The following is a 22612-nucleotide window of genomic DNA, read 5'->3' on the forward strand; positions in this document are numbered from 1 at the left end:
AGAAGCAAACAAATTTAACTTGAGTTGTGGATCATCAGCGAATTTTGTAGAGCTAGGTCACAGATTAGTGAACATAGAATGTTCAAATGTATAGGGCACCTGTGTGGCTCAGTTGGTTGAGTGTCCAACTCTTCATTTTGGCTCAGGTCATAATCCTAGAGTCATGGATCAAGCCCCGTATTGAGCTCTACACTGAGCATGGAGCCTGCTTAAGATTCTCTCTCTCCCCCTCAGCCCCTCCCCAGCTAGCGCACATGCATTCTCTATCTTTCGCACTTAAAAAAAAAAAAAGAAGAATGTTCAAATTTATTAAACAACCATTCTAGTAACTTCTCTGAAATCTGGTGAATCATATCCAACTCCTTCCCTCAGAAAAAATTCAGGGGTTAACACATATGTCCAAATAAGTGTGACAAATAATGTGTAATAAAACAGGAGACTCTGGTCAAGAGGTAAGGGGTTTTCTGAAATGAAGCCTCAAGAAGTGAATGCCATCCAGTGTGCAGAGAGCAGGTTTATAAACACATAAACTTTATTGTCACTTCTAGGTAAGCTTATATACTTACTTCTGAGCATCAGGTTTATAAAAACATAAATTTTATTGTCACTTCTAGGTAAGTTTATATACTTACTTCTGAGTATGCATCCAAGAGAAACACTCGTATAATATCCGAGCAAAGTAAAAGGCTAGTATTCACAGCAATTCTGAGAAAGTGAATATTTAGAGACTTGGTGTTCATCTATGGAGGTAGAATTAACTAAATGACTCACTCTGAAATACTAGCCAGTAATTCAAAGTAATGGACTAAACAACAGGCCACATACAGAGCACCATGGATATCACATTGACATAGACCCTGAATGAAATTAATAGTGAAAATGATATGGTGGCTGACTTTGCTTTACAAATACTCTAACAAAAATATAGAAATAGGTGGGAGTTGGATAAAATATAAATAATAAAGTATTTACAACTGTTGAAGTTAGATAATGCACACATTATTAGCATACAAAATCTTTTCAAGTCATTTGCCAATTTTTTATTGTACTAAAATACCTGTAAGATTGAATTCATCATTTGAACCATTTTTAAATTTAAGTATTCAGTGCCATCAAATATATTCACAAAGACATGCATTCATAATCACTATTTCTAGAATATATTCATTGCTCAAGCAAGAAAACCATAATGATTAAGTAGTGTGAATGCAAGCCAAGAAAATATCTTTAAAGTGCATAAAGGGAAAAGAAAAATGTCAACCAGGAATTCTACACCATTGACAATACTTCCAAAAGGAAGAAAAAATAAAAATTAAAAAATAAAGAAATTAAAAAATTAAAAACAAGTCATCACAAACAGACCTCCAATACAGGCCATGTAAAAGGAATTCCTTCAGCAAGAAAGAGATTTCCCATGGGAATATGTATCTACACAATACAGTGAAAACACTGTAAAATAGAAATATTTGGAAAAATATAAAAGGTTTTCCATAATTTTAAAAATCCCTTTGAAAAATAGTATTTTAAATGAAACAATCGTAACAACTTACTTTAGAATTTAATGCATATGTAAAAGTCAAATAAATAACAGTAGTACAAAAGTCATAAGGGGAGATAAACAGTAGTATATTGTTATAAAAATATTATTGATGAAGTGTTATCACATAAATGTGGACTTCCCGAAGCTATAGTTGGACAACCACTACAATATCAACATAAACAACTATAGCTAATCAGAACAAAAGATATAGGGGTGCCTGGGTGGTTCAGTTGGTTAAGCATCTAACTTGATTTTGGCTCAGGTCACGATCTCAGTGGGCTCAAGCCACATATTGGGCTCTGCACTGGCAGAGAAGAACCTGCTTGGGATTCTCTCTCTCCCTCTCTCTCTGCTCCTCCCCTGCTCACGTGCTCTCTCACTTTCTTTCAAAATAAATAAATAAACTTCAAAAAACAAAAGGAAAGGGGTGCCTGGATGGCTAAGTCAGTTAGGTGTCTGACCTCAGCTCAGGTCATGATCTCACGGCTTGTGGGTTCGAGCCTAGCTGACAGCTCAGAGCCTAGAGCCTGCTTTGGATTCTATGTCTCCCTCTCTCTCTGCCCCTCCCCTGCTCACACTCTGTCTCTCCTTCAAATAAACATAAGAAAGAAAGAAAGAAAGAAAGAAAGAAAGAAAGAAAGAAAGAAAGAAAGAAAGAAAGAAAAAGTGGCACCTGGGTGGCTTGGTGGGTGAGTTGAGCATCTGACTTCGGCTCAGGTCATGATCTCACTGTTCGTGAGTTCGAGTCCCGAATCAGAATCTGTGCTGACAGCTCTGAGCCTGAAGCTGGCTTCAGATTCTGTGTCTCCCTCTCTCTCTGCCCCTCCCCAGCTCGCGCTTTGTCTTTCTCTCTCCCTCTCAAAAATAAACAAACATTAAAAACAAATAAATACATAACAAAAGAAAAAAGACATAAAGCAAATTAATGAATATAACTAACTTAAGAATTTAGAAAAAGAGAAAAAAGGAAACAAAGTACAATGTAACAAATTGAAAATGAATATAAAATGATAGATTTACAACTAATCTTATCACATTAAATGTTAATAGTATAAATATCCCAATTAAAGGCAGAGATTATAATAATAAATTAGTAAAGACAGGATGCAAATATATGAAGAAATAGAAAAAAAACACTTCAAATATAAACACAAAGATAGTTTTAAATTAAAGCATGGAAAAATAATGTGACAATATCAAGAAGAATCTGGAATAAGTGTATTAGTATAATACAAATTATATTTTGGTAAAAAGATTGCTATATATTAGTAATATTATGTAATATTACTAGAGATTAAAAAGGTCATTTTATATTACTAATTAAACCAGTTCATCAAGAGGACATAATCATAATATCTTAATCAACCAACAGAACTTCAAAATACATGAAATAAAAATTGATAGAAATATAATGAGAAATAAACACACAATTATAATCAAAGATTGAAATGCCATTCTTTCACTGAATTATTGAACAGACAGAAAATCAATAAAAATATAGACAACATAAAACACCATATGAATCAAATGGACATAACTAACATTTATAGAACACTCTTCCCAGCAAGAGCAGAATAATCTTTCCAAGTAAACTCAGAATATTTACCAAAATAGATCATATTCTGTGCCAAGGAAACAATTCTCAATAAATTCTAAAAAAAATTTTTAAGGTTTATTTATTTTTGAAGGAGAGAGAGACTGAGCGTGAGCAGGGGAGGGGCAGAGTGAGAGGGAGACACAGAGTCTGAAGCAGGTTCCAGGGTCTGAGCTGTCAGCACAGAGCCTGACACGGGGCTCAAACCAATGAACTGTGAGATCATGACCTGAGCTGAAGTTGGACGCTTAACCAGCTGAGCCACCCAGGCACCCCTCAATAAATTCTAAAAGATTCATCATATAATCATTAATATCCAGAATGGTATTAAATTAGATATCAATGACCAAGAGATGTTCATTTATCATTTATCTTGTCCATTAAGTTCAAAGTATTGAACCTCCCCTATTTAGATGATATGACTATATATATAGAAAATCACAAAATATCTAAAAATGTTCTGAGAAGTATCAAATATAGCTAGTTCAAAAGAAACAAAATCAACATGCAAAAATCAATTTTACTTCTCTATAATAGCAATGAAGAATGAGAAAATATTATTAAGTACCACCTGAAATAGATTCAAAAAATGAATTATTAGGAATAAATCTAAGTAAATAGATATAAGAAAAGTATGCAGAAACCTACAAAACAAACAGAAAGAAAATTTTAAAACCCTAAATAAATGTAAATACAGACATTTTATGTTTCTATAATATGAAAATTCATATAAGAACTCAATTTTCTTGACATAAACATTCTCTATAAATTGATATATCTAATGCGATCCTAGCAAGGTTAATTTGTATCTGTAAAGACGCTTGAATGAAAATTTACAAGAGCTTCCTTTCATTTGGAACTTCCATCTTCCAGTAATTCGCCAAAATGAGCAACATAAAAGGAAAAAGGAGAGGTACCCACTGTATGTTCTCCAGGCCTTTTAGAAATGGTGGAGTTGTTCCTTTGGCTAATTACATGCAAATCTACAAAGAAGGTGATATTGTATACATCAAGGTAATGGACAATGTTCCAAAAGGAATGCCCCACAAAAGTTACCATGGCGAAACTACAAAGCTATGCAGCATGCTCTTGGCATTGTTGTGAACAAACTTGTGAAGGGCAAGATTCTTGCCAAGAAAATTAATATACACCTTGAGCATATTAAACACTCAAAGAGCCAAGAGAGCTTCCTGAAGCTTGTGAAGGAAAATGATCAGAAGAACACGGAAACCAAAGAGAAAGTTACTTGGGTTCAACTAAAGCATCAGCCTGCCCCACCCAGAGAAGCACACATTATAAGAATCAGTGGGAAGGAGCCTGAGCTACTGGAACCCATTCACTATGAATTCATGGCATAATAGGTGTAAAAAAAAAAGAAAGAAAGTCTTCAAAACTGTAAAAATTATACTCTTGAGTAGAACTGTGCTGTTCTCTCCCACAAAGAAATATTTAAAGCAAAAAAATTAAAAAATGAACATGAAATAGAAAAGGAGGTAGATTAGCCAAAAGAATTATTTAAAAGACTACAAAGCTAAAGTACATACATAATTTGAATTATTAACATAAAGCTGGAGAATTCAAGAAAGTTTAATATTAGAAAAGGGTTTAAAAACAGATAAATAAAAGTGAAGACACAGTCCAAAATTTGAAAAAAGACACATGTTGAATGATTTTTTTAAATGTGTAAACATAATAAAATGAAGAAAACTTGTTATTTACAATAAATGATGCTGTAATACCACTAAAGTAACCCACTAAACTGTTCAGTGTAACTATTGACCATATAAAAAAAAGCATGACCAATAAAAGAAAAGAATTGATAAATAGGAATTCATCAAATTAAAAAACTTTAGACATGTAGGGGCGCCTGGGTGGCTCAGTCCATTAAGCATCAGACTCTTGATCTCAGCTCAGATAACAAGCTCTCAGTTTGTAGGGTCGAGCGCTGACAGTGCGGAACCGTCAGCACAGAGTCTGCTTGGGATTCTCTCTCTTTGCCTCTCTCTCTCTCTCTCTCTCTCTCTCTCTCTCTAAATAAAAGAATAAAATAAAAAATTTAAAAACTTTAGATATGCAAAACACACTAGAAAGGCAATGAAAAGTACATCATGGGGAATATAGTCAATATTATAATAACTTTGGTGACAGATGGTAACTACATTTAATCATAGGGATTATGTCATAATATATATAACTGTCCAATCACAATGTCATACATCAGAAACTAATTTCATATATGTGAAGTGGACTTCAATAAAAAAAAGACTATATCCTCTGAAATAAAAAAGACTATATCCTCTGACACCAATAGAATTAATCTTTAAATTAATTTAAAAATGTTAAGTAGAACATACCTAAGGGGTTGGAAATTAAGAAACATGCTGCAAATAAGCCATGTGTTCAATGAAAAAAAAATTTTAATAATTTTAAGCAGGGTGCCTGGGTGTCTCAGTTAGCTGAGTGTCCAACTCTTGATTTTAGCTCAAGTCATGATCTCATGGTAGGTGGGTGTGAACCCTGCATCAGGCTCTTTGCTGAGCACGGAACCTGCTTGTGATTTCTCTTTCTCCCTCTCTCTCTGCCCCTACCTTGCTTGTGACTCGCTCTCGCTCTCAAAATTAATAAAATGTAAAAACATAATAATTTTACCTAGACAATAATGAATATATCACATAGATCTTTCAAGATGTGGATAAAGTTGTACATAGGAAAACCCATAACCTTGAATGCATATTTAGGGAAAAAGGTAAGGCTGAAAAACGAGTATAGAAGTTTGCATCCGAGAACACCAGCAGGTTGATCCTAAGTAATACAAAAGAAGAAAATAATAAAGAGTAGAGTTGAAGTCAATAAAATAGAAAATAAAAACATTCTATGGCAAATAATGAAAAACTTGTTTATTGCAAAGATTAATAATATTAAAGCACTGATAAAATGATGAAGAAATGTCAATATATAGAGACTATATATGTATATACTTTATATATCAAAAACTAAAAAAAAGAATGTAAAACTTAGAAGTGATGCCATTTATAATAACATCATAGATATTATAAAATCAAAAGGCTGTTTAGAAACTCAAAATACTAGTAAGGAAAGATATGCAAGAACTTAACACAAAAAAATTACAAAACATTACTAGTAAGACCATCCCATCAGACACAAGAAAAATTGTTTGACAAAATTCAAAGCCCATTCTTGATAAATGATATCATAAAAGAAAGCAAAACATTAAATTTAACAAAAACACAAGCCCTGTACAAAGCCAACTAAAAATATTTTTAAGAGCAAGTATGAGAGAAATAGTCCAACTTCATGGATTACAGGAATTAATATTAGATAGTTCTCCTCAGATGTGTCTAATATATTCAATGCAATTCCCATAAAAGTCCCAGAGGTTGGTTTATAGCTATTGGGAAATGAATACTAAAAATTATATGAAATAGCTATTTGGAATAATCAAAACTATTAAAAAATAACAAAATGGGGAAGGTATAACACCTGATAACAATATTTATATCACACTAATTGGAATTTTTTAAAAAGCCTGTAAAAACAGACAAAGAAGACATTATATAAACATAAAGGAGAGAATCCAACAAGAAGATATAACAATGGTAAATATTTATGCACCCAACATGGAAGAACCCAAATATATAAAACAATTAATAAAAACATAAAGGAACTCATTGATAATAATACAGTAATACTAAGGGACTTTAACATTCCCTTACATCAATAGATAGATCATCTAAAAAGAAAATCAACAAGGAAACAAGGGCTTTGAATGACACACTGGACAAAAATGGATGTAACAGATATATTCAGAACATTCCATCCTAAAACAGTGGGATACACATTCCTTTCAAGTGCACATGTGACATTCAACAAAACAGATCACATTTAAGATAACAAAACAGGTCTCAACAAATACAAAAAGACTGAAATCATATCATGCAACTTTTCTGATCACAACTCTATAAATCTAGAAGTCAGCCACAAGAAAAAATCTAGAAAGACCACAAATACATGCAAGATAAACAACATGCTACTAAACAATGAATGGGTCAACCAGGAAATCAAAGAAGAAATAAAAATACACAGGAAACAAATGAAAATGAAAACACATCAGTCCAAAACCTTTGGGATGCAGTAGAAGCGGCCCGACAAGGGAAGTATATAGCAATACAGGCTTACATTAAGAAGAAAAATCTCATATAAACAACCTAACATTAAACCTAAAGGAGCTAGAAACAGAACAACAAATGAAGCCTAAATCCAGCAGAAGGAAGGAAATAATAAAGATTAGAGTAGAAATAAATGTGGGGCACCTGGGTGGCTCAGTTGGTTAAGCGGCCAACTTCAGCTCAGATCGTGATCTCACGGTTCGTGAGTCCGAGCCCCTCATTGGGCTCTGGGCTGACAGCTCAGAGCATGGAGCCTGCTTCAGATTCTGTGTCTCCCTCTCTCTCTGCCCCTCCCCTGCTCTTGCTCTGTCTCTCTGTCTCTCAACAATAAATAAATGTTAAAAAAAGAGCAGAAATAAATGATACAGAAACTATAAAACAGAAAAGATCAATGAAGCCAGGTGTTGCTTCTTTGAAAAAATTAATAAAATTGTTAAACCCCAACCAGTCTTATCAAAAAGAAAAGAGAAAGGAACCAAATAAATAAAATCACAAATGACAGAGGAGAGATAACAACCAACACCACAGAAATACAATTAAGAGAATATTTTAGGAATAACAATGAAAAGAACCACTATATGCCAACAAGTTGTACAACGTGGAAGACATGGATGAATTCCTAGAAACATGGAAAGTACCAAAAATGAAACAGGAAAAAATAGAAAATGTGACCAGACAGAAAAGCAGCAAATAAATTAAATCTGTAATCAAAAAACGCTCAACAAATATTAAATCCAGGGCCAGATGACTTCAAAGGTGAATTCCACCAAACATTTGAAGAAGAGTTAATACCATTTCATCTGAAACTATTCCAAAAAATAGAAAAGGAAGGGAATTTTCCAAATTTATTCAATGAGGCCAGCATCACCCTGACACCAAAACCAGATAAAGAAACCACTAAAAAAGAGAACTACAGGCCAAAATCCCTGCTGAACATGGATGCAAAAAATCTCAATAAAATATTAGAAAACCAAACCCAACAATATATTAAAATAATTATTCACAAGGATCAAGTAGGATTTATTCCTGGGTTGCAAGGGTGGTTCAAGATTCACAAATCATCAGTATTACTCCACACTAATAAAAAAAGGGTAAGAATCATATGATCATTTAATTAGATGCAAAAAAAGCATTTGACAAAGTAAAGCATCCATTTGTGAGAAAGGAAAACCTCAAGAAACTAGGTTTAGAGTAAACATACCTCAAAATCATAAAGGCCATGTATGAAATACTGAGAGCTAATATCATCCTCAATGGAAAAAAAGTGAGAGCTTTTCCTCTACGGTCAGGAACAAGTCAGTAACGTCCACCCTCACCACTGTTATTTAACATACTACTGGACATCCTAGCTACAGCAATCAGACAACAAAAAGAAATAAAAAGGAACCAAATTGGCAAGGAAGAAGTAAAACTTTCACTATTTGCAGACATCATGACACTCTGTACAGAAAACCTGAAAGACTCCACCAGAAAACTGCTAGAACTGATACACAAATTCAGTAAAGTCACAGGACACAAAATCAATGTACAGAAATCTGTTGCATTTCTATATACCAATGATGAAGCAACAGAATAGAAATTAAGGAATCAATCCCGTTTACAACTGCACCAGAAAACAAGATACCTAGGAGTAAACCTAATCAAAGAGGTAAAATACTTGTACTCTGGTGAAAGAAAGTGAAGATGACATAAAGAAATAGAAAGACATTCCATGCTCATGGAATACCCAAAGCAATCCACACATTTAATGCACTCCTTACCAAAATGCTAACAGCATTTTTCACAGAACTAGAACAAACAATCCTAAAATTTGTATGGGAGCACAGAAGACCCTAAATAGCCACTGTGACCTTGAAAAAGAAAAGCAAAGCTAGAGGCATCACAATTCTGGGCTTCAAATTATATTACAAAGCTGTAACGATTAAAAACAGCATGGTACTGGTGCAAAAGTAGACATATAGATCAATGGAACAGAATAGAAAACCCAGAAATAAACCCACTATATGGTCAATTAAGTTTCGACAAAGCAGGAAAGAATATCCATTGGGGAAAAAAAAGTCTCCTCGACAAATGCTACTGGCAAAACTGGACAAAAACATGCAAAAGAATGAAACTGGACTGCTTTCTTATACCATACCCCAAAATAAATTCAAAATGGATTAAAGAACTAAATTTGATTCAGGAAACCATCAAAATCCTAGAGGAGAACACTGGCAGGAACAACTTTGACATCGGCTGTAGCAACTTATTTCTACATACGTCTCTAGAGGCAGGGGAAACAAAAGCAAAAATAAACTATTGTGACCTCATCAAAATAAAAAGCTTCTGCACAACAAAGGAAACAATCCACAAAACTAAAGTGCAACCTACAGAATGGGAGAAGATATTTGCAAATGACATATCTGATAAAGGGTTAATATCCAAAATGTATAAATAAATTATAAAACTCAACACCCCAAAAAACAAATAATTCAATTAAAAAATGGGCAGAAGACATTAATAGATGTTTTTCCAAAGAAGATCTACAGGTAGCCAAGAGACACATGAAAAGATGCTCAACATCACTGATCAACAGGGAAGCATAAATCAAAACTACAATTACCTCACACCTGTCAGAATGGCTAAAATGAACAATACCAGAGACAACAGGTGTTGGCGAGGATGCAGAGAAAGGGGAACCATCATGCACTGTTGGTGGGAATGCATCGTGGTACAGACACTCTGGAAAACTGTACAGAAGTTCCTCACAAAGTTAAAAATAGAACTACCCTAAAATTTAGCAACTATACTCCTAGGTATTTACCCAAACAGTACAAATATAGTCATTCAAAGGAATACATGCACCCTCATGTTTATAGCAGCATTATCTACAATAGCCAAATTATGGAAAGAGCCCAAACGTCCATCAACTGATGAATGGATAAAGAAGATGTGGTATGTATGTATATATGTGTGTGTGTATATGTGTGTGTATATATATATATATATATATATATATATTGTTAAAAAAATTAATGCCTTGAGCAAATGACAAGTGGAAGTCAGAATTAGGAAGTAAAGGGAAATGAACATATATTATGCTAGATGCATATGAATATACATGTATATGGCCTTAATTTAAATCTTGTACTAACCCTGCAAGGCAAATTTCTTTTTTTTTTAATTTTTCTTATGTTTTATTTTATTTTTGAGAGAGAAAGAGTACGTGAGCTAGGTAAGAGCTGAGAGAGGGAGACAGAGGATCCGAAGAGGCCTCCATGCAGACAGCCGAGACCCAATGTAGGGCTTGAACTCATGAACCGTGAAACCATGACCTGAGCCAAAGTCAGACACTTAACCAACTGAGCCATCCAGGTGCCCCGGCAATTTTCTATCATACAGTACATTATGCATTATACTACTTCAATTATTCGATTGAGGAAACTGAGGTTCTAAGAACTTAAGATTTTTTGCCAAAGTCACAGAGTAAATGGCAAAAGAGGATTTAAAGAAATTTGCAAATTTCTATTTCGTTATCAACCTAAAAAAATTATCTGGTTTTATGAAAGATATTCCAAGTAGAAAGTGAATTGTCTGTGCAATCATCTCCAAATAATGAAGAAATTCTCAATAATTCCTTCAGTTTCAAATGCTGGTGAAACCTTTTTGTGAAGTACAAAGTGCGGCATTGGCCAGCTTGGCTACACTAAAGCCACACACAGTCAGCATTTCCATTTTTAATGCTGTAGGGGCACTCTGTAACTCAGCCATAATCAATCTATGTTGGGCTAAGGTTTGTCATTAAAGGTCATGACTGAAGAGCGCCTTTAATATAAAAACTCCATTTAACCAACTTAAATAGGAATAGGGCACATGAACAGAGGCTGATTTTCCAAATGATTATAATTCACAGCCAGGTGTCAGATGTAAGTATTTGCTTTATGCTTTCCAGAAGATTGTTGCTGTTTATTTGCACCTGCAAAAAATAATCAAACAGCAGGAGAAAATAATTACAGGTACAGCTAAATCAGGCAATGCCCTTATCCAAAGATACTATGAACATTCACTTCCATTTTCAAAAGGCTTATCATACTAAAATCTCAAAACCACAAACATTGCAGATACCAGTGAAAGAAAATGAAGATGAGAACATAGGGCTAAAGTAAGTAAATATTCTGACCCGAAAGTTGAACATAACAACTTGACAGTGACTTGAGGAACGTAAGAACTCCATAATTGTCTAAAAAAAAAAAAAAGGTAAGTATGAATATTAATGAAATGAAGTACTGGAAAAAATTCCAAAATTGCAACACATCCTGGAACACTAGTCCTAATGTCATCTAATAAAGACATTAGTATAATTAGGCAGATTCAAGCAAGTTGGCCATGAGCAGTGGTGTACGTGTAAAATAGCTCTCTACAAATAGACCCTTTCTTTGTATCCTTTGCTCATTTCTGTGGTAGAAATACCCAAAATACATGAATTTAAAGGTATGAATGTGACACCACTGCATGCAGGATTGAAAACAGATGTTTACCACGGGCTCTACTAATCAGATGTTAGCCACCTGTGTCACACTGATGGCTCAAACCAATAATATAATCTTCTATCATAGGGTAGGATATTAATAAGAGCAAATTAAACCTAAAACATACAAAAGAAAGAAATTAATAAAGATTAGAAAGGAAATGTATACAATACTGAATAAAAACAACACAGAACAATCAATGTAACCAATGGTTGGTTGATTTGTTGAAAAAAATCAACAAAATTGACAAGCAGTTGGCTGAATTAAAATGAAAAAAAGACAGAAGAGAAATCTTATTAAAATAAAAAGTATTGGGTGCTTGGGTGGCTCAGTTGGTTGAGTGTCTGACTTTGGCTCAGGTCATGATCTCACAGTCTGTGGGTTAGAGCCCTGCGTTGGGCTCTGTGCTGACATCTCAGAGCCTGGAGCTGCTTCGGATTCTGTGTCTCCCTCTTTCTCTCTTCCCTCCCCTGCTCATTCTTTCTCTCTCTCTCTCTCTCTCTCTCTCTCTCTCTCTCTCTCAAAAATAAACATTAAAAAATTTTAATAAAAAGTATTATAAGAAAATATTATGAGTAACTACTTCCCAAAAGTAAAGGAAATAAATAAAGGAAATGCACAAGTTCCTGGAAAGACACAAACTAGTGAAAATGATTCAAAATGAAAGTGAAAACCTGAAAGAACCAATAAACAGCAAAGCTATTGAATCAGTAATTTTGTAAAAATTCCATACTAAAGAAAAGTTCAGGACCAGAAGGCTTCACTGGTAAATTCCTCCAAACATTTAAAGGAGAACTAATACTAATCCTTCATAAATTCTTCTAAAAAACAAGAAGAGAAGGGAACATTCCCAACACACTCTACAAGGTTAATGTTGCCCTTATACCAAAACCAGACAAACATATTAGAAAAAAATTACACACTAATAATATTTATAAATATTGACACAAGATTTTAACAATATATTATCAAACCAATCCAGCAATTTATAAAAGGGATTATACTTCATGAACAAGTGGGATTTATTACAGGATTGCAAGACTGGTTCAACAACAAAAAGTCAAAGTAATACAACATACAATAGAATTAAGGGCAAAACCCACATCATCATATCAATGAGGGAAAGAAGAAGCATTTGAGAAGATCCGTTACTCTTACATGATAAAAACACTAAAAAATTAGCAACAGAATTGAACTTATCAGCCTGATAGAGGGCATCTACAAAAACCAACCTCCAATCATGACATAACACAGAAATCATTCCCTTAAATTCAGGAAGAAGACAAATATATCTGCCTTCACCGCTTCTATTTTCTCTTTCTTTTTCTTTCTTTCTTTCTTTTTTCTTTCTTCTTTCTTTCTTTCTTTCTTTCTTTCTTTCTTTCTTTCTTTCTTTCTCTCAAGAGTGTGCAAGTGAGAGAGGGGCAGAGAGAGAGGGAGAAAGAGAGAACTCTACAAGAAGCAGAGAGAAAGGGAGAGAGAATCCCACACAGGCTCCACACTGTCAGCACAGAGCCTGAAGCAGGGCTTGAGCTCACTCAATGCAAGGCTCCAACTCACAAACCCTGAGATCATGACCTGAACCAAAGTCAGATGTTTAATGGACTAAGGCACCCAGGCACCCCCTGCCTTCGTCTCTTCTATGTAATATTACACTATAAACTCTGGCTAAGGCAACTAGGCAAGAAAAAAATAAAGACATCTAAATTGGAAAAGAAATAAAACTCCCTCTTTACACATGATACAATCTTATATGTAGAAAATCATAACGAAGCCACTAAAACAACTATCAGAATAAATGAGTTCATTAAGGATGCAGACTACAAAATTGACGTACACAAATTAACTGTTTCTATGTATTAGCAATGAAAAATCAAAAAAAGAAATTATACAATTATGTAAATTTCATTTATAGTAGCATAAAAAATACTTAGGTGTATATCTGTCAAAAGAAGTAGAAGGTTTATATATTCAAAACTTCAAAACATCACTGAGAGAAATTAAGTAAGTACTACACAAATGGGAAGACATCTGTGATCATGAAGTGGAAGACTTAAGACCTTGTTAAAATTGCTATACTACATAAACTGATGTACAGATTCAACATAACCTCTATCAAAATAGCATCTAGCCTTTTAGAAGAAACAGAAAGATTATCCAAAATTTCATATGAAAATACAAGAGACCCAGAATATCCAAGAGAATTTTAAAAAAGAATGATCTTGGAAGAGACATAATTCTCTAAATCAAAACTTAGTACAAAGCTATAGCAATCGAGAAGAGTTTGGTACTTGCCAATAGAAAGACATATAGACCAAAGGAATGAAAATGAAATACAGAGATAAAGCCTGTATATTTATAATGCATTAATTTTTTATGTTTATTTATTTTAGAGAGAGAGAGCATGTGGGAGGGGCAGAGAGGGCGGGAGACAGAGGATCTGAAGCAGGCTCTGCACTGACAGCAGAAAGTCCTATGGGGGGCTTGAACTAATGAACTGTGAGATCATGATCAAGCCAAAGTCAGACGCTTATCTGACCGAGCCACCCAGACACCCTATAATATATTGATTTTTGACAAGAATGCCTTGATGACTCATTGAAAAATAATAACCTTTTGAACAAATGATTCTAGAACAAATGAATATCCACTTGCAAAAGCATGAAGGTGGACCCCTACATCACACCGCATTCAAAAAGTAACTCAAAATACATCACAGACCTATGTGTAAAATCTAAAACTATAAAATTCTTTGAAGGAAATCAAGGACTAAATACCCATGATTGTAGATTAAGCAATCATTTCATAGATATGGCTTCAAAAGCACAAATGACAAAAAAAAAAAAAAAGAGGATAAATTGGACTACATGAAAACTAAAATCACTTCTGCTTAAAGAACTACCATAAAGTGAAAAGATAATTCACAGAAAGGATGAGAATTTTTGCAAATCATATATGTGTCATAACAGAGTTCTATCAAGAATATATAAAGAACAATACTAACTTGATACTAAAAAGACAACTCATCAGATCAATGGGAAATTAGATTTAAAGGAAAACCTTTCTCTAGTCTAAACACTTCTGACACCAAATGTTAGATTTTTCCCCATACCAACTGATTTTCCAACTCCCTGGACACCAATAGGGTGCCCTATAATGAAATTCAACATTACTCCAGGTACTTAGTGTCAGACTCTAAAGGTTTAATGGCTCTGTTTCACCGGACTACCCTCACTTCAGATGCCAGCTGCACGTAATGGTCCCCAGGATATTCACATTTCTGTCCCACCCAACCAGAAACTTGAAGGTTCCCGTAACCTCCCTGCCTCAAGATTAATTATTTGTTAGAATGGCTCATAAAACTCAAGAGACATGTACTTATGTTTAGCAGTTCATTATAAAGGATATTATAAAAATATAGATAAACAGTAAGATGAAGAAGTACATAGGACAAGGTCTGGAAATGTCTGGAGTATAGGAGCTCGGGGTGCATCATCCTCCAAACACACGCATGCATTCCCAATCCTGAAATTTCTCTAAACAACATACTTTCAGAATTTTTATGAAGGCTTCATGACATAGGCATAAACAGGTATTCACTACATTAATCTAGACAGCTCTTCCCTCTCCTTCCTGTAGGATGTGGGTGGTACTGAATGTTCCAAGCTTCTAATCATGGCTTGGTCTTTCTGATAATTAGTCCCTGTGCTGAAGCTACTCAAAAGCCCACCAATAGTTGCCAGATTTGGACCAAAGACCCTCCTAACACCCAGGAAATTCTAAGGGGTTTGGAAGCCCTGTGCCAAAAACCAGGGATACATACCAAATATATATTTTGTATTATGTCACAAGATTTGGAGCAACTACACATAAAAAAATAGTCAAAATCATTAGTCATTTAGGAAATGTAAATCAAAACTACAATGAGAAAGCACTTCACACCTGCTAGGAGAGGTAACATTTAAAAAGAAACAAATACAACACCACACGACAAGTGTTAGGGAGAATGTAGAGCAGCTAGAACCCTCAGACATTGCTGGCGGGAATATAAAATGCTACAGTTGCTTTTGGTAACAGTTTGCCATTTCCTCAAAATTTTTCAACATGGAGTTACATAGGACTGAGTAGGTATATACCCACTCCTGTGTATATACCCAAAAGAAATAAACATAGAAGTCTGAACAAAACTTGTACACAAATGTTCCTAGGAACATTGTCAATACTAGCCACATAGTAGAAACAACATTTATCAAATAATGATGGGCAAAATAGCATGTGATATGTTGATGCAACGGAATATTACTCAATAGTAAAAAGAATTGCTGATGCATGCTATAACATGGATGAACCTCAACAGCATTATTCTATATTGTATGATTCCATTTATCTAGCTGTCTAGAATTGCAGAATCTGAAATATCATTTCCTAGAGCTGGAGGTGGGGGAAATGGGGAGTTAATGCCAATGGCAACATGTTTATTTCTAGGAGAATAAAAATGCTTTAAAATTAGATATGGTAATGGTTGTACGTGAATTTACAAAAAAGCCCTAAATTGTATATACTAAATGGGTGAATTTTATGGGAGTAAATTATAGTATCTCAGTAAAGCTTTATAAAAAAAAGTAAAATCAACTAACATTTACAGAGTACTTATTAAGGCCCAAGCACTATGCTATTTATTTTATACTTCTTATCTGACCAAATTCTAATGATAATGCTATGAGTTAGGTATTATCATTAAACTTGTTTAAAAGAAGGATAATCTAAGGATCAAAAAGTCAAGTATTCCTAGGTCTGACAGCTAGCAAGTAGTAAAACTGAATTTCAACCCAGGTTTGTTTTCTTTCAAAGGCCATGCCTGCAATTTAACCACCGCCCGGTCATTGGGAAAGAGAGGGTCACTGAAGAATAAATGGACATAGTGAAAGTGTATAGAAAGAGCAAGCAAGGGTCTATGGAGGGAACATTGGGAAACTATCATTTGAGGGGCCAAATAAAGGAAACAAAACAGAGAGGATGAAAAAGATGAATAGAAAAGTGAGAGAAAAGTAGCTCAATGGAATGATATTAATTATATGCGCTTATCATATGTTAGCACACAGGTGCTGAGAATACAACAATAAATAAGACATAGTTACTGTCCCCAAAAGATACTAGAGAAAATAGATAATTATTTTCTTTAAAAGTCAGAGTCTAAATGGAGGTTTGACATAGCGCCTGTAGACTTCTGCCGGATGCTATTCAAGGACGTATTCACATGGACTTCAGGAAAGACAGCAGAGGCAAATTTCAGTTTAAATGGCTGTCTTCAGCATCACATTATTGATCCTTTTTGTGTTACTCCATCTCACAAAACACCTTCCCTTAAGCTCCCTTACCTTTCCGATGCTTAGCAGTCTATTTTAACTTCTTCCCCTTGTTGTCTGCAAATAACCAGCTATCAGTCACTTAAACCACAGCGTGAATGAGTTAGTATTATGCGAAACTTTGGTAGAAATGAAGTGAAATAAATCACAGGTCTTATGAAAATTCTCCAAAATGTAAAGATGCAAAGTGCTCAGAATAATGTATTATTTAGTCTGTACCATTTATTGCATAATCTATATAAACATAATCTAAGTATCAAAAAGTTGATTGATATATATATATATATATCATGTTTTTCAGAATATTCTATAAATACTTTGAGAGCAAGAACCATATTTTCTATATACCCTAGACATATACTTCGCAGAGTACCGATGCAGGAATAAATATATGCTCACGGCTTGTTTGACTGATTAGGAATTCTGTTAATTTTATCCCAATAATATTTCATGATTATACCATGCATACTTTCAGACCACAATGCTATGAAGCTTGAAATCAACCACAGGAAAAAGTCTGGAAAACCTCCAAAAGCATGGAGGTTAAAGAACACCCTACTAACGAATGAGTGGGTCAACCAGGCAATTAGAGAAGAAATTAAAACATATATGGAAACAAATGAAAATGAAAATACAACAATCCAAACGCTCTGGGATGCAGCGAAGGCAGTCCTGAGAGGAAAATACATTGCAATCCAGGCCTATCTCAAGAAACAAGAAAAATCCCAAATACAAAATCTAACAGCACACCTAAAGGAAATAGAAGCAGAACAGCAAAGGCAGCCTAAACCCAGCAGAAGAAGAGAAATAATAAAGATCAGAGCAGAAATAAACAATATAGAATCTAAAAAAACTGTAGAGCAGATCAACGAAACCAAGAGTTGGTTTTTTGAAAAAATAAACAAAACTGACAAACCTCTAGCCAGGCTTCTTAAAAAGAAAAGGGAGATGACCCAAATAGATAAAATCATGAATGAAAATGGAATGATTACAACCAATCCCTCAGAGATACAAACAATTATCAGGGAATACTATGAAAAATTATATGCCAGCAAATTGGACAACCTGGAAGAAATGGACAAATTTCTAAACACCCACACTCTTCCAAAACTCAATCAGGAGGAAATAGAAAGCTTGAACAGACCCATAACCAGCGAAGAAATTGAATCGGTTATCAAAAATCTCCCAACAAATAAGAGTCCAGGACCAGATGGCTTCCCAGGGGAGTTCTACCAGACATTTAAAGCAGAGATAATACCTATCCTTCTCAAGCTATTCCAAGAAATAGAAAGGGAAGGAAAACTTCCAGACTCATTCTATGAAGCCAGTATTACTTTGATTCCTAAACCAGACAGAGACCCAGTAAAAAAAGAGAACTACAGGCCAATATCCCTGATGAATATGGATGCAAAAATTCTTAATAAGATACTAGCAAATCGAATTCAACAGCATATAAAAAGAATTATTCACCATGATCAAGTGGGATTCATTCCTGGGATGCAGGGCTGGTTCAACATTCGCAAATCGATCAACGTGATACATCACATTAACAAAAAAAAAGAGAAGAACCATATGATCCTGTCAATCGATGCAGAAAAGGCCTTTGACAAAATCCAGCACCCTTTCTTAATAAAAACCCTTGAGAAAGTCGGGATAGAAGGAACATACTTAAAGATCATAAAGGCCATTTATGAAAAGCCCACAGCTAACATCATCCTCAACGGGGAAAAACTGAGAGCTTTTTCCCTGAGATCAGGAACACAACAGGGATGCCCACTGTCACCGCTGCTGTTTAATATAGTGCTGGAAGTTCTAGCATCAGCAATCAGACAACAAAAGGAAATCAAAGGCATCAAAATTGGCAAAGATGAAGTCAAGCTTTCGCTTTTTGCAGATGACATGATATTATACATGGAAAATCCGATAGACTCCACCAAAAGTCTGCTAGAACTGATACATGAATTCAGCAAAGTTGCAGGATACAAAATCAATGTGCAGAAATCAGTTGCATTCTTATACACTAACAATGAAGCAACAGAAAGACAAATGAAGAAACTGATCCCATTCACAATTGCACCAAGAAGCATAAAATACCTAGGAATCAATCTAACCAAAGATGTAAAAGATCTGTATGCTGAAAACTATAGAAAGCTTATGCAGGTAACTGAAGAAGATATAAAGAAATGGAAAGACATTCCCTGCTCATGGATTGGAAGAATAAATATTGTCAAAATGTCAATACTACCCAAAGCTATCTACACATTCAATGCAATCCCTATCAAAATTGCACCAGCATTCTTCTCGAAACTAGAACAAGCAATCCTAAAATTCATATGGAACCACAAAAGGCCCCGAATAGCCAAAGTAATTTTGAAGAAGAAGACCAAAGCAGGAGGCATCACAATCCCAGACTTTAGCCTCTACTACAAAGCTGTCATCATCAAGACAGCATGGTATTGGCATAAAAACAGACACATAGACCAATGGAATAGAATAGAAACCCCAGAACTAGACCCACAAACGTATGGCCAACTCATCTTTGACAAAGCAGGAAAGAACATCCAATGGAAAAAAGACAGTCTCTTTAACAAATGGTGCTGGGAGAACTGGACAGCAACATGCAGAAGGTTGAAACTAGACCACTTTCTCACACCATTCACAAAAATAAACTCAAAATGGATAAAGGACCTGAATGTGAGACAGGAAACCATCAAAACCTTAGAGGAGAAAGCAGGAAAAGACCTCTCTGACCTCAGCCGTAGCAATCTCTTACTCGGCACATCCCCAAAGGCAAGGGAATTAAAAGCAAAAGTGAATTACTGGGACCTTATGAAGATAAAAAGCTTCTGCACAGCAAAGGAAACAACCAACAAAACTAAAAGGCAACCAACGGAATGGGAAAAGATATTTGCAAATGACACATCGGACAAAGGGCTAGTATCCAAAATCTATAAAGAGCTCATCAAACTCCACACCCGAAAAACAAATAACCCAGTGAAGAAATGGGCAGAAAACATGAATAGACACTTCTCTAAAGAAGACATCCGGATGGCCAACAGGCACATGAAAAGATGTTCAACGTCGCTCCTTATCAGGGAAATACAAATCAAAACCACACTCAGATATCACCTCACGCCAGTCAGAGTGGCCAAAATGAAGAAATCAGGAGACTATAGATGCTGGAGAGGATGTGGAGAAACAGGAACCCTCTTGCACTGTTGGTGGGAATGCAAATTGGTGCAGCCGCTCTGGAAAGCAGTGTGGAGGTTCCTCAGAAAATTAAAAATAGACCTACCCTATGACCCAGCAATAGCACTGCTAGGAATTTATCCAAGGGATACAGGAATACTGATGCATAGGGGCACCTGTACCCCAATGTTTATAGCGGCACTCTCAACAATAGCCAAATTATGGAAAGAGCCTAAATGTCCATCAACTGATGAATGGATAAAGAAATTGTGGTTTATATACACAATGGAATACTACGTGGCAATGAGAAAAAATGAAATATGGCCTTTTGTAGCAACATGGATGGAACTGGAGAGTGTGATGCTAAGTGAAATAAGCCATACAGAGAAAGACAGATACCATATGGTTTCACTCTTATGTGGATCCTGAGAAACATAACAGAAACCCATGGGGGAGGGGAAGGGAAAAAAAAAAAAAAAAAAAAAGAGGTTAGAGTGGGAGAGAGCCAAAGCATTAGAGACTGTTAAAAACTGAGAACAAACTGAGGGTTGATGGGGGGTGGGAGGGAGGGCAGGGTGGGAGGGAGGGCAGGGTGGGTGATGGGTATTGAGGAGGGAACCTTTTGGGATGAGCACTGGGTGTTGTATGGAAACCAATTTGACAGTAAATTTCATATATTAAAAAATAAAATAAAATAAAAAAAAAAAAAAAAAAAAAACAAATAATATTTCATGATATTTTCCAGGGAGTGAGAAATAGGTTTGATTTACTTATGCCCTTTACCAAAAACCAGAGGAAATTATGATAATTCCCTTCCCATAGTAATGATTTCTGAATTCACATTTTAATAATTGTAGGACTTTCCTTTTGATTATATCAATATTTTAACTCTAGTAAAAATAATGGACTTTCAAATGCACTACATCATTCTCTCTTCACAAAGAAGGGCTTCTTATATTTTTGAAATTCTAAGCTGTTGAACTAGACGAAATGAGTGATTTGTCCCTTAGAAAAGGCAGATGTCTGTAGGTATGTTGTTTAAGAAACCCCTTGGGGCAAGGCTGGAGGGAATATATGCTAACTTCAAACCTACTTATCTTCAAAACTCTCTTGAATAAAGAATATCTATACATAGTAGGCCAAGTCCTACAGGTCTTTCTTAGGAAAAGTTCCCTTTGGACTCAGTAGGAGCTTTCTCTGCATAAGGATTTCTAGCTCAGTAGAGCCTGAACTGACAATAAAAAATCCTTCACCCCTGCAGGCAAATCCTCAGATTAAAGTATATAAAGAAAATTAGAAACAAGGAGTTTCTGGTGAAATATCCCCCTAATCAGGTTTGGAAGCTGCTGAAACCTATAGCCCCTTAAATTTGTACACAAAGAAAAAGTACTTAATTCAAAGCTTACCAGGAAGGCGAAAGGTCCTTGAACAAGAAATCATCTCTTGGAAAAGAAAAGCAGGTGCCCATCTTTACTGCCTAACTTGAAGATCATCAGTTGGAACTCTTCCCTCCATGACTATTTTCATCCCTGTTCTCTCTGGTTCTGAAATGCTGGCAACACTGGAGCCTTAGAAAGGAGAAATTGGTGATTAATATTAATTGCACATTTACCATGTTCAAGGCATCAGCACCTCAGTCCTTCTAACAACCTAATGAGTCAGGATTATTATTCCTATTTTTAAAATGAGTACACTGAGGTACAAGAAAGTTCAACAATTAGTCCAAGGCCACACAACTAGCAAGTGGCAAGGACATTGAACACAAAGTATAATGCTCCAGGATCCAATACTCCGAATATGGAGATACCCACAGTCCTTCAGGCTAGTCATGAAGGTCACAGAGGAGAAACAGTGAATTCTCCAGTATGTTTAAAATGGCTGATTTGGCAGGTGAGAGTGGGAAAGTGAAATACCTATAACACACTTGAAAAAAAAAATTCCCGTTCGGGTGCCTGAACCTTAGAAGTTAATTTAATGTAACCTGTCTACAGGGGATTTTCTGTATGGCAAGAGTATTTATTCATATAACATCATGAGAATTTGTGCCTTCTGCAAATACTATAACCCCTGCTGGTATGTGAAGGAAATATTTATCTGATTTTCAACCTCGAATAAATATTGCTGTAAGAATCTTCTGGAGTGTTTTTTGAAAATAAGTCAGCAGCTAATACTAATTTTCCCTTAAAGTTCTATAAACTCGTTGCAAAAAAGCCATTTTCAGGAAATTT

At 35.1% G+C, this 22612-nt stretch overlaps 1 pseudogene; it reads left to right on the top strand.

Moving 5' to 3' along the window:
• Window positions 1-4019: 4019 nt before the first annotated feature.
• Window positions 4020-4492, top strand: LOC145714128 (large ribosomal subunit protein eL21 pseudogene; annotated as a pseudogene).
• The last annotated feature ends 18120 nt before the right edge of the window (window positions 4493-22612 follow it).

The sequence above is a fragment of the Panthera onca genome, chromosome X (genome assembly GCF_046562875.1).
Source record: "Panthera onca isolate mPanOnc1 chromosome X, mPanOnc1 haplotype 2, whole genome shotgun sequence".
Taxonomy (NCBI): domain Eukaryota; kingdom Metazoa; phylum Chordata; class Mammalia; order Carnivora; family Felidae; genus Panthera; species Panthera onca.